Raw genomic sequence first — 13888 nt, forward strand, 5'->3', positions numbered from 1 at the left:
CCTTGCTTCTTAACGAAGTCCATCGCCTCTTCGGGTTCCTCAAAATAGTGGTGCTGACCCTTATACGTAACTCACAGTCGCACTGGAAAGAGCAGCCCGAATTTCACCTTGTTTTTATACAGTATCTCCTTCACCTGCCTGTAGCCTCCCCTCCTCCTGGCCACCTTAGCGCTCAAATCTTGGTAAACACACGCAGGGTGGTGTTGTCCCAAGTACAACTTCATGTGCTCTTTGTCCATTGCAGCACCCGCTCCTTGTCTAGGTACCTGTGAAAGCGTACCACCATCGCTCATGGGGGACCCCCTTGTCGCGGCTGCCTCACCTGCACTCTGTGTGCCCCGTCCACCACCGGCGGGCGCGGTAACACCTCGTTCCCCAGCAGCTTCTGAAACATACCCTCCACATACGCGGCAGCATCTAGCCCCTCTGCCCCCTCCGGGAGGCCCACGGTTCTCACGTTCTGCCGGCGAGATCTGTTGTCCAGGTTCTCCAGCCTTTCCAGAAGCACTTTTTGCTGATCTCTCAGCCTCCGAATCTCCACATCCGCCACCGTTTGAAAGTCAGCCTGCTCCACGGACTTCTCGAACTGCTGGAGCTTCTCAGCCTGATCATCCAGCCTTTTTCCCAACCGATCAATCGACTTCTGTAACGGCTCCAAGTTGTCACGCTTCAGAGCCAAACGCCCTCCTGCATCGCCTGCAGCAGCTGCTGCATTGTGGGCTGGGCTGTCGGCTCCTTGCTCTGAACACCAGCCATGCTGCTCTCTCTCACAGCCTCCTCTGTGCCCTTACTCAACCACTTCTTCTGCTGTTTACGGTCCCTCCGGCTTCTTAGGTCCATACAACTCTGTATGGGTCCTGTGCTGCTGCATATGTGGAGGGAATGTTCCGGAAGTTGCTGGGGAACGAGGTGTTCCCGCGCCCGCCGGTGGCGGAAATATTGCTTTCCAGTTCCGCGCTCAAAAGCGCAAAAAGGTCAGGGGAAAAGGTCCAAACGTCCGACCGAAATGGGAGCCACCAAATGTGCGACCTCCTCCCTCAGAGCCACCACCGGAAGTCCCATCTCAAAAACATTTAATGAAGGAGCCTCTACTGCTTCACTGGGCAAGGAATTCCATAGATTCACAACCCTTTGGGTGAAGAAGTTCCTCCTAAACTCAGTCCTAAATCTACTTCCCCTTATTTTGAGGCTATGCCCCCTAGTTCTGCTTTCACCCGCCAGTGGAAACAACCTGCCCGCATCTATCCTATCTATTCCCTTCATAATTTTATATGTTTCTATAAGATCCCCCCTCATCCTTCTAAATTCCAAAGATTACAGTCCCAGTCTACTCAACCTCTCCTCGTAATCCAACCCCTTCAGCTCTGGGATTAACCTAGTGAATCTCCTCTGCACACCCTCCAGTGCCAGTACGTCCTTTCTCAAGTAAGGAGACCAAAACTGAACACAATACTCCAGGTGTGGCCTCACTAACACCTTATACAATTGCAGCAGAACCTCCCTAGTCTTAAACTCCATCCCTCTAGCAATGAAGGACAAAATTCCATTTGCCTTCTTAATCACCTGTTGCACCTGTAAACCAACTTTTGGCGAGTCATGAACTAGCACATCCAGGTCTCTCTGCACAGCAACATGTTTTAATATTTTATTGTTTAAATAATAATCCCTTTTGTTGTTATTCCTACCAAAATGGATAACCTCACATTTGCCAACATTGTATTCCATCTGCCAGCCCCTAGCCCATTCACTTAGCCTATCCAAATCCCTCTGCAGACTTCCAGTATCCTCTGCACTTTTTGCTTTACCACTTATCTTAGTGTCGTTTGCAAACTTGGACACATTGCCCTTGGTCCACAACTCCAAATCATCTATGTAAATTGTGAACAGTTGTGGGCCCAACACTGATCCCTGAGGGACACCACTAGCTACTGATTGCCAACCAGAGAAACACCCATTAATCCCCACTCTTTGCTTTCTATTAATTAAGCAATCCTCTATCCATGCTACTACTTTCCCCTTAATGCCATGCATCTTTATCTGATGCAGCAACCTTTTGTGTGGCACCTTTTCAAAGGCTTTCTGGAAATCCAGATATACCACATCCATTGGCTCCCCATTATCTACCGCACTGGTAAAGTCCTCAAAAAATGCCACTAAATTAGTTAGGCACGACCTGCCCTTTATGAACCCATGCTGCGTCTGCCTAATGGGACAATTTCCATCCAGATGACTCGCTATTTCTTCCTTGATGATAGATTCCAGCATCTTCCCTACTACCGAAGTTAAGCTAACTGGCCTATAATTACCCGCTTTCTGCCGACCTCCTTTTTTGAACAGTGGTGTCACGTTTGCTAATTTCCAATCCGCCGGGACCACCCCAGAGTCTAGTGAATTTTGGTAAATTATCACTAGTGCATTTGCAATTTCCCTAGCCATCTCTTTTAGCACTCTGGGATGCATTCCATCAGGACCAGGAGACTTGTCTACCTTTAGCCCCATTAGCTTGCCCATCACTACCTCCTTAGTGATAACAATCCTCTCAAGGTCCTCACCTGTCATAGCCTCATTTCCATCAGTCACTGGCATGTTTTTTGTGTCTTCCACTGTGAAGACCGACCCAAAAAACCTGTTCAGTTCCTCAGCCATTTCCTCATCTCCCATTATTAAATCTCCCTTCTCATCCTCTAAAGGACCAATATTTACCTTAGCCACTCTTTTTTGTTTTATATATTTGTTGAAAGTTTTACTATCTGTTTTTATATTCTGAGCAAGTTTACTCTCATAATCTATCTTACTCTTCTTTATAGCTTTTTTAGTAGCTTTCTGTTGCCCCCTAAAGATTTCCCAGTCCTCTAGTCTCCCACTAATCTTTGCCACTTTGTATTCTTTTTCCTTCAATTTGATACTCTCCCTTATTTCCTTAGATATCCACGGTCAATTTTCCCTCTTTCTACCGTCCTTCCTTTTTGTTGATATAAACCTTTGCTGGGCACTGTGAAAAATCACTTTAAGGTCCTCCACTGTTCCTCAACTGTTTCATTGTAAAGTCTTTGCTCCCAGTCTACCTTAGCTAGTTCTTCTCTCATCCCATTGTAACCTCCTTTGTTTAAGCACAAAACACTAGTGCTTGATTTTACCTTCTCACCCTCCATCTGTATTTTAAATTCCACCATGTTATGATTGCTCCTTCCGAGAGGATCCCTAACTATGAGATCATTAATCAATCCTGCCTCATTACACAGGACCAGATCGAGGACCGCTTGTTCCCTCGTAGGTTCCATTACATACTGTTCGAGGAAACTATCGTGGATACATTCTATAAACTCCTCCTCAAGGCTGCCTTGACCGACCTGGTTGAACCAATCGACATGTAGATTAAAAGCCCCCATGATCCTTCCTACATTCCTATTATTCCTCATGGACTTCGTCTGTTCCCAACCTTCTCGCCCTTACAAATGCTTCCTTTATCTTTTGGACTCGGCTCACAATATCCCTCATTATCCAAGGGAGTTTTTTGAAAATCGCTTTGCAGAATCCTTTTATCCTCTTCACAATTTATTCCCCCCCTATTTTTATATCGTCAGCAGATTTTGTTACAATACACTCCATTACAGTGGTTAGCACGGTTGTGTCACAGCGCCAGGGTCCCAGGTTCGATTCCGGCTTGGGTCACTGTCTGTGCGGAGTCTGCACATCCTCCCCGTGTGTGCGTGGGTTTCCTCCGGGTGCTCCGGTTTCCTCCCACAGCCCAAAGATGTGCGAGTTAGGTGAATTGACCACGCCAAATTTCCCCTTTGTGTCCAAAAGGGTTCGGTGGGTTTATGGGATTGCAGGGGAGTGAGCCTGGGTAGAGTGCTCTTTCAGAAGGGTCGGCGCAGACTCTATACGCTGAATAGCGTCCTTCTGAACTGTCAGGATTCTATGATTCCAACTTCTTTAAGGACCCTAGGATACAACCTATTGGTCCAGGGATTTGTCTGGCTCCAGCTCATTAGTTTTCCTGATGCTTTCTTTCTCGCCACAGAGATTGTTTTAAGTTCCTCCCTTTGGCTCTTAAGTTTCGACGATTAATTTTCAGATGTTTTTTGTGCCTCTGTTGTGAAGACAGATTCAAAATATTTGTTCAAAGTCTCTGTCATTCGTTTGTCTCCCATGATTAATTCCAAGTCCCACCAGACACGGGGAGAGCCTGCAGACTACAGCCTACAGACAGTGACCCAATCCAGGAATCAAACCTGCAACCCTGGAACTGTGAAGCAACGGTGCTAACCACTGTGCTACAGTGCCGCTACTGTTGTTACGACACCCTGGGTGAGTGTGAGGTCAATTCCAATCCCACAGGCCCCAGAGTCCCAACATAAGTGAATTAACCAATAATTTGTATATAATTTCTGAGATATTTGTACCTTGACTGCTCCAATGATTTACAGTCAGCACATTTGTAAGTAAAACACAAAAAAACTGTCTAGTTAGAACAACAGAAGAGATAAGTATGGAATGCAAAAAATAAAACAACGGTCTGCTAATTTAATTATTCTCCTAATACCATCCCACCCTCCAGCCACATATACACAAGACAGACTCACAGTGGGGAAGGGAAGGATCAAAATAATGGGGATTAAAAGAGATGTGAGGTGAGTACCTTTGCTGCTGAGGTTGTAGCCTTTGTCATCGGCTATCTTCTCAGGTTGCAGAGTGTTGAAACCCATCTGTTGGATCGGACCTTGTGGTTTGCGCCTTCAACCACCCCTCGAAGGCTTTGGAATTATTCTGGGGAGTCACTTTCACTTTTACTGATTTGTGTCTACTCAGTGAAGGTTGCCCCTCAGGTCCGTTTAATCCTGACAGGCATCCACCAGATTGACCCTCAATCTCACTGAGATAATATTTTCTGTCCGCTCTGCCTCTTGACTGCTGTTCAGGTCTTCTGGTAGATTTTAGTTGGTATTCAAAAAGGGAGGTAGAGAGAAAGCAGGGAATTATAGACCAGTAAGCCTGACATCGGTAGTGGGGAAAATGCCTGAATCCATTATCAAGGACTTTATAGCGGAACATTTAGAAAGCAGTGGCAGGATCAGTCAGAGTCAGCATGGATTTATGAAGGGAAAATCATGCTTGACAAATCTGTTGGAATTCTTTGAAGGTGTAACCAGTACAGTTGACAAGGGGGAGCCAGTCGATGTGGTATATTTGGACTTTCAGAAGGCGTTTGACAAAGTCACGCATAGGAGATTATTGTGCAAGATTAAAGCGCATGGGATTGGGGGAAATGTATTGAGGCGGATAGAAAACTGGTTGGCAGAGAGGAAACAAAGAGTCAGGATTAATGGGTCCTTTTCAAATTGGCAGGAGGTAACCAGTGGGGTACCACAGGGATCGGTGCTGGGACCCCAGCTATTCACTATATATATCAATGATTTGGATGAGGGAACAAAATATAACATCTCAAAGTTTGCAGATGATACCAAGTTAGGTGGGAGGGTGAATTGTGACGAGGATGCAGGGATCCTACAGCAAGATCTGGACAGGTTGGGCGAGTGGGCAAGCCAATGGCAGATGCAGTATAATTTGGATAAGTGTGAGGTTATTCACTTTGGAAGCTAAAACAGGAAGGCAGATTACTACCTGAATGGTTGTAAATTGGGAGAGGGGAGTGTGCAGCGGGACCTGGGTGTCCTTGTGCACCAGTCGCTGAAGGTAAGCATGCAGGTACAGCAGGCGGTAAAGAAGGCTAATGGTATGTTGGCCTTCATTGCGAGAGGTTTCGAGTACAGAAGCAGGGATGTGTTGCTGCAATTGTACAGAGCCTTGGTGAGGCCACACCTGGAGTATTGTGGGCAGTTTTGGTCTCCTTCTCTGAGGAAGGATGTTCTTGCTCTCGAGGGAGCGCAGCGAAGGTTTACCAGACTGATTCCAGGGATGGCGGGACTGTCATATGAGGAGAGATTGACTCGGTTGGGATTGTTCTCGCTGGAGTTCAGAAGAATGAGGGGGGATCTCAGAGAGACTATAAAATTCTAACAGGACTGGACAGGGTAGATGCAGGGACAATGTTACCAATGATGGGTGTGTCCAGAACCAGGGGTCACAGCCTGAGGATTCAGGGTAAACCATTTCGGACAGAGATAAGGAGACATTTCTTCACACAGAGAGAGGTGAGCCTGTGGAATTCATTACCACAGGAAGTAGTTGATGCTAAAACATTGAATATATTCACGAGGCGGCTGGATATCGCACTTGGGGAGAATGGGATCAAAGTCTATGGGGAGACAGCAGGATTAGGCTATTGAGTTGGATGATCATCCATGATGGTGATGAATGGCGGAGCAGGCTCGAAGGGCCAAAAGGGCCTCCTACCCCTATCGTCTATGTATCTATGGACTGTGGGTGGAAACCGGAGCACCCGGAGGAAACCCACGCAGACACGGGGAGAACGTGCAATCTCCACATCGACAGTGACCCAAGCCGGAATCGAACCTGGGACCCTGGCGCTGTGAGGCAGCTGTGCTAACTACTCTGCCGCCATACCGTAATCTAATTTTCAAAAGCTGTTGTCAACAATAGTGATTAAGTTAAACTTGTAAATATGGAGTAGTGGTTAGCACTGCTGCCTCACAGCGCCGAGGACCCAGGTTCGATCCCGGCCCTGGGCCACTGTCCGCGTGGAGTTTGCGCATTTTCCCCGTGTCTGCGTGGGTCTCACCCTCACAGCCCAAAGATGTGCAGGTTAGGTGGATTGGCCACGCTAAAGTGCCCCTTATTTGGGACAAAAAAATGTTTTTAAAGTTAAACTTGTAAATTGCCGCAGCCTTATAGGGACTACGAGAAAGGGTAATGAAACCATTTTATTCTTGGGGCCAAGGCTTGCAAGCAGCCAATCCCAGAGATCCAGCACTTTCCCTGCCACTGTGCACGCTCCCCACTCCAGAGAACCTGCTGCTACATCCCAATATTGCACATGCACTGACGGCAGAAGGACCTCAGCACACAAAGGACGCAAGCTGTAGGAGGGAGCTGCAGGGATCTCCTCTCACTGAGAGTTCCAGACCGAGCACCTTGCCGATAAACTCTTCCATGTTTTCAAGTGGTTGGTGCATTTAAATATGATTGGAGTTTCTCACCAGTGGAATGAGAACACCTCTTGTATATTGCATGATGCAAGGTGCTGGATTCTCCCAGTGAGACTCTGTTTCGTTTTGGGGAATGTTTGTTTATCCAGCCGTCACTGTGGGGTGGAAGAACTGAATTTTGTACCTTAATAGAGCTGGATCAGATTCAACTGATCAACAGATAAACAAATAAAAATAAAGATCTAAACTATCAGCTGAGATATAATTAATTTATCACAGTCATAGCCTAAAGTTCATGTTTGATCAATAATTGAGTTTGATTATCTTTGGATATAGTTGAACAACATAATTACCTACTGCGTAACCTAGAATAACTTGTGGAGGTTGCAACTGGAGAAATGTACAAACAGGTAAGTCAGACATGACTGACTTGACTTTCGTATCATTCTCACCTCTGAAGGGTTGGTCCCCACACCAGGGCTTGAAGTCAGAACCAAAGGTGGCAGGGGTAGAGATGAGAAGGTGCAGTATGGTCAGCAATGCTATGGCTACTTTACCATAGTAAGTTAAATCAAGACCCTCCCTGCCAGCTCAGGGTGTCGGCAAGACACAGATTTCTGACTTCACTGGTTATTCTGCAGCTAGAGATATCAAATGGATGATTTTTTCATGATTGGAAGTGAAGGTGAGCCTCCACATAATGAGTTAATTTGCCAAACGAACAGTGAAAACATATTTACACTTCTGTTACGTCACCCTGGGCTAGTGTGTGGTCATTTCCAGCCTGACAGACCCCGGAGACCCAACGCAAGTGAATCAACCAATAATTTCCAACATCTTTGGCCCCTGGCTGCTCAGTAAATTACAGTCACCAGGTTTGTAAATTGAAACACAATTAATGCTTATTTTTAAAGTTGAAGTAAAGTTGGAAGGTGCCATAATTATAACGTGATATCAGCCAGCTAACCGATTACACCCCCCTTTAACTGTTCCACCCTCTACACACACTTGCCAGTCACACATAGACGGTGGGGTTATATAGATACATAGATATATAAGATAGCAGCAGGAGGAGGCCTTTTGGCCCTTCGAGCCTGCTCCACCATTCATCATGGCTGATCATCCAATTCAATTATGACTTGGATGAGGGAATTGAAGGGTGGGTCAGTAAATTTGCAGATGATACGAAGATTGGTGGAGTTGTGGATAGTGAGGAGGGCTGTTGTCGGCTGCAAAGAGACATAGATAGGCTGCAGAGCTGGGCTGAGAAGTGGCAGATGCAGTTTAACCCTGAAAAGTGTGAGGATGTCCATTTTGGAAGGACAAATATGAATGCGGAATACAGGGTTAACGGTAGAGTTCTTGGCAATGTGGAGGAGCAGAGAGATCTTGGGGTCTATGTTCATACATCTTTGAAAGTTGCCACTCAAGTGGATAGAGCTGTGAAGAAGGCCTATGGTGTGCTCGCGTTCATTAACAGAGGGATTCAATTTAAGAGCCATGAGGTGATGATGCAGCTGTACAAAACTTTGGTAAGGCCACATTTGGAGTACTGTGTACAGTTCTGGTCGCCTCATTTTAGGAAGGATGTGGAAGCTTTGGAAAAGGTGCAAAGGAGATTTACCAGGATGTTGCCTGGAATGGAGAGTAGGTCTTACGAGGAAAGGTTGAGGGTGCTAGGCCTTTTCTCATTAGAACGGAGAAGGATGAGGGGCGACTTGATCGTGGTTTATAAGATGATCAGGGGAATAGATAGAGTAGACAGTCAGAGACTTTTTCCTCGGGTGGAACAAACCATTACAAGGGGACATAAATTTAAGGTGAATGGTGGAAGATGTAGGGGCATCTTGAGCTAGTTCATTGGCCGCCAGCCAAGTCCATCGATCTGAATCACCGCTGATGTCAGTCAAATCGTTCTGGAGCTGTTGGTTTGAAATACAAACAACGTCATGGAGACTGCTTTACCTTAGGGTCACAGGTCAAACTTCAGTTTAAACCAACACAGGTTTCTGCTCGAAGTAAAGGTAACGTCTGCATTAAAGGCACTGCCCATTAATTGTCTATGGACAAAAATGTAATAGCAAAAATAAAAGAAGCAAGAGAAAGTGGAAAACAGGATCAAACAGGGTTTAAACAGGAGGATCTTGATACTTCTCATTGTTTTGGGGGCTGCATTTAAACAAGATGTCCCCAGGTCAGATCCTGCTATATGCCCACTGGAGTATGAAGATTGTAATTTCTCTGTAAAAGTGAGCGTATGAGGACTGTACCAGTTTCCATGTCTTTAAAAACAGATTTAAGTCAGCATGCTTCAAGCACAGACCAAGCAGGCGACCAGGTCTGAAAGGCAACAGTGGGTGCAATTTTCTCACTCTCAGATAAACCTTTGCTTCATCAATCTTTACAAAACTGAAGTGACCACAACTGCTCTGTGTGGGAGCCTGTGTACTGAGCTAGCTCTTATGTGGGTTCCACCCTCTTAGTTACAGCTCAGCTGAACACACAGATCTGCAGACACACATCATCCTGGTTTAGATGGCTTTATTATTCCAAGCTTGGTCCAGGTACGTGGGAGAGAGATCTGGATAAATGCCAAAATCACTCTGCCTGACTGGCTCAGATGCAACAGTTATACAGTTTTCCAAAAATCAATAGCCCACCCCAGTTGGACTTGATCCAACTTGGAGCTGTCAACTTTATATTGTCCAGTAACATTTACTTTCAGCAAAGTGATGGCTTGTGATCAGCTCATGATTTAACCCCATCCTGTCACCTGTTGATACTCGGAACCTGTGTCCATTCTAAGGTTGTTTTTCCGACATTCCCATCCTACGTGTCACAGTCAATTCCACCTCATTGATTTGACAAAGAGTCATCGGACTCGAAACGTTTTCTCTCCCTACAGATGCTGCCAGACTTGCTGAGATTTTCCAGCATTTTCTCTTTTGTTTCAGATTCCAGCATCCACAGCAATTTGCTTTTATCCACCTCATTGTTCATCCAGGGGCAGGATGCCAAAGTTGGTTCCTCTTTGCACCATGGATTGTCTAAGACAGGATATTGGGGGCACTGATAAGAACTGAGCTGACCGTGTTATTGCTGAGCACACTACTTCTGTATATCCCTGTTTGTCTGAAGAACATGGGCAAGTTAGCTAGCTGAAATTCCATCTTGCATTGTGGCCACTGCTTGTAGCAAGAGTTTGAATACTTATTACTGCTATGTCCTAAAAATACAGGTTTAATGGTTAATAATGATTACTGGGTATACTTTCTATGATTAGTCTCAATCCTTAATAAACTAACTTATGTAAAACTATTCTAGTCTTATCCCAGCTATTCAGTTTTAAGGGGTCTCATCTCAGGACCATCCTCCCCTTCGCTGTATCATAAGCCCGAGAATTAGTGTTCATGGGGCTTGGGTTAGGCTCATAGAGTTGGACGTTCAGGATTATGGATCAGGGTCTTAGGTTTGGAGGTCACAGTTAGTGATCAGCGTTAAAACTGTATGTTAGGGTTAGGGAATTTAGACAGGTTTGGGAACAAGTCTTGTGGGTGGGTTTGGGATGTGGGAGGGTTTGGGGTCAGGTTTGGGAGTCAGGGTTTTGGAACAAGGTTTTGGAACAAGTTGTGGGTAGATTTGGGGTTCAGGTCTAGGTTTGGGGGTCAGGTTTGGGGGGGTCAGGGGTTTGGAACATCTTTGTGGGTAGATTTGGAGTTCAGGTCAGGGCTTTAGAACAAGGTTGAGGGTAGGATTGGGGGTCAAGAATTGGGACAAAGGTTGTGGGTAGATTTGGGGTTCGGGTCAGGGTATGGGATCAGGATCGGGGGTCAGGGTTTGCACCAAGCGGTGGGTAGATTTGGGGTTCGGGTCAGGATTGGGGGTCAGGTTCGAGAGTAAGGGCTTGGGAACAATGTTGTGGTTAAATTTGGGTTTGGGTCAGGGTTTGGGGTCAGGGTTCAGCGGTGTGGGTTAGGGAACAGGATTGTGGCTAAATTTGGGTTTGCGCCAGGGTTTGGGGTCAAGGGTTTAGGGGTCAGACTTTGGGAACAAGGTCATGGATAGATTTGGGGTTCAGGTCAGGGTCGGGGGTCAGGATTCAGGGGTCATGGTTAAGGGTCAGGGTTGGGTGGTCAGGAATAGGGGTCAGGGTTGGGGGTCAGGATTTGGGAGTCAGGGCTAGGCGGTCAGGGTTAGGGGTCAGGGTTTGGGGGTCAGGGTTGGAGGTAAGGGTTTGGAGGTCAGGGTTAGGGGCAGTCAGGGTTGGTGGTCAGGATTTGGGGGTCAGGGTTTGGGGGTCAGGGTTAGGGGCAGTCAGGTTAGGGGTCAGAGTTGGGGGTCAGGTTTGGGGATATGGTTGGGGATCAAGGGTTAGGGGTCAGGGTTTGGGGGTCAGGGTGATGGGCAGTCAGGGTTGGTGGTCAGGGTTGGAGGTCAGGGTTTTGGGGTTAGGGGCAGTCAGGGTTGGGGGTCAGGGTTGGGGGTTCGGGTTAGGGGCAGTCACGGTTGGGGGTCAGGGTTTGGGGGTCAGGGTTGGAGATCAGGGTCTGGGGGTCAGGGTTAGGGGCAGTCAGGGTTGTGGGTCAGGGTTTGGGGGTTAGGGGTGGAGATCAGAGTTTGGGGGTCAGGGTTAGGGGCAGTCAGGGTTGGGGGGTCAGGGTTAGGGGCAGTCAGGGTTGGGGGTCAGGGTTTGGGGGTTAGGGTTGGAGATCAGAGTTTGGGGGTCAGGGTCAGGGGCAGTCAGGGTTGGGGGGTAAGGGTTAGGGGCAGTCAGGGTTGGGGGTCAGGGTTTGGGGGTTAGGGTTGGAGATCAGAGTTTGGGGGTCAGGGTTAGGGGCGGTCAGGGTCAGGGGTCAGGGTTGGAGATCAGGGTTTGGCGGTCAGGGTTAGCGGCAGTCAGGGTTGGGGGTCAGGGAATGGGGGTTAGGGTTGGAGGTCAGGGTTTGGGGGTCAGGATTAGGGGCAGTCAGGGTAGGGGGTTAGTGGCAGTCAGGTTTGGGGATCAGGGATTGAGAGTCAGGGTTTGAGGGTCGGTTGGAGGTCAGGGTTTGGGGGTCAGGGTTAGGGGCAGTCAGGGTTGGGGGTTAGGGTTTGAGGGTCAGGGTTGGGGGTCTGGGTTTGGGGGTCAGGGTTAGGGGCAGTCAGGGTTGGGGGTCAGGGTTTGAGGGTCAGGGTTGGAGATCAGGGTTTGGGGATCAGAGTTAGGGGCAGTCAGGGTTGGGAGTTAGGGTTAAGGGCACCACGAGACACGCACAGCATTGTGGGATTATTGGAGCTGACTTCAGAGACCCTCCTGCCCCACCCACTTAGGAGGCCCACCTCCAGGCCCCGCCTCCTCAGCCCCGCCCAATTAGAGCACCGCCACTTCAACCCCGCCCCCTCTCCGGCACATACCAGCCCCGACCGTCTTATCCACACCCACTCTGAGCCCCCCCCTCCCGGCGCTGATAATGCAGATCCCCGCCCCGCCCGCCCCCGGCCACTCAGAGCCCCGCCCACCCAAAGCCCCGCCCTGTCCACGGGGCCCAGCCCCCCGCGCGCAGGGAGCGGTTGGCGGCTCCCAGCACGGGAGCGGAATGAGGAGAATCCGCAACAGGTCAGACTGACCCCCAAACTGACCCCCAAACTGACCCTCACACTGACCCTCACACTGACCCTCAAACTGACCCTCAAACTGACCCTCACACTGACCCTCACACTGACCCTCACACTGACCCTCAAACTGACCCTCACACTGACCCTCACGCTGACACTCACGCTGACCTTCAAACAGACCCTCACACTGACCCTCACACTGACCCTCACACTGACCCTCAAACTGACCCTCACACTGACACTCACACTGACACTCACACTGACCTTCAAACAGACCCTCACGCTGACCCTCACACTGACCCTCACACTGACACTCACACTGACCCTCAAACTGACCCTCACACTGACACTCACACTGACCCTAACACTGACCCTCACACTGACCCTCAAACTGACCCTCACACTGAAACTCACACTGACCCTCAAACTGACCCTCACACTGACCCTCACACTGACACTCACACTGACCCTCAAACTGACCCTCACACTGACGCTCACACTGACCCTCAAACTGACACTCACACTGACCCTCAAACTGACCCTCACACTGACGCTCAAACTGACCCTCACACTGACACTCACACTGACCCTCAAACTGACACTCACACTGACCCTCACACTGACCCTCAAACTGACCCTCACACTGACACTCACACTGACCCTAACACTGACCCTCACACTGACCCTCAAACTGATCCTCACACTGAAACTCACACTGACCCTCAAACAGACCCTTACACTGACCCTCACACTGACCCTCACACTGACCCTCACACTGGCACTCACACTGATACTCACACTGACCCTCACACTGACACTCACACTAACCCTCAAACTGACACTCACACTGACCCTCACACTGACTCTCACGCTGACTCTCGCTGACTCTCACACTGACCCTCACACTGACCCTCACACTGGCACTCACACTGACCCTCACGCTGACCCTCACTGACCCTCACACTGACCCTCACACTGTCCCTCACATTGACCCTCACTGACCCTCATTGACCCTCACTGACCCTCACACTGTCCCTCACACTGACCCTCACACTGACCCTCACACTGACACTCACACTGACCCTCCCACTGACCCTCCCACTGACCCTCAAACTGACCCTCACACTGACACTCACACTGACCCTCACACTGACCCTCACACTGACACTCACACTGACCCTCAAACAGACCCTTACACTGACCCTCACACTGACCCTCACACT

This window comes from Scyliorhinus torazame, chromosome 6 (assembly GCF_047496885.1).
Source record: "Scyliorhinus torazame isolate Kashiwa2021f chromosome 6, sScyTor2.1, whole genome shotgun sequence".
Taxonomy (NCBI): Eukaryota; Metazoa; Chordata; class Chondrichthyes; order Carcharhiniformes; family Scyliorhinidae; genus Scyliorhinus; species Scyliorhinus torazame.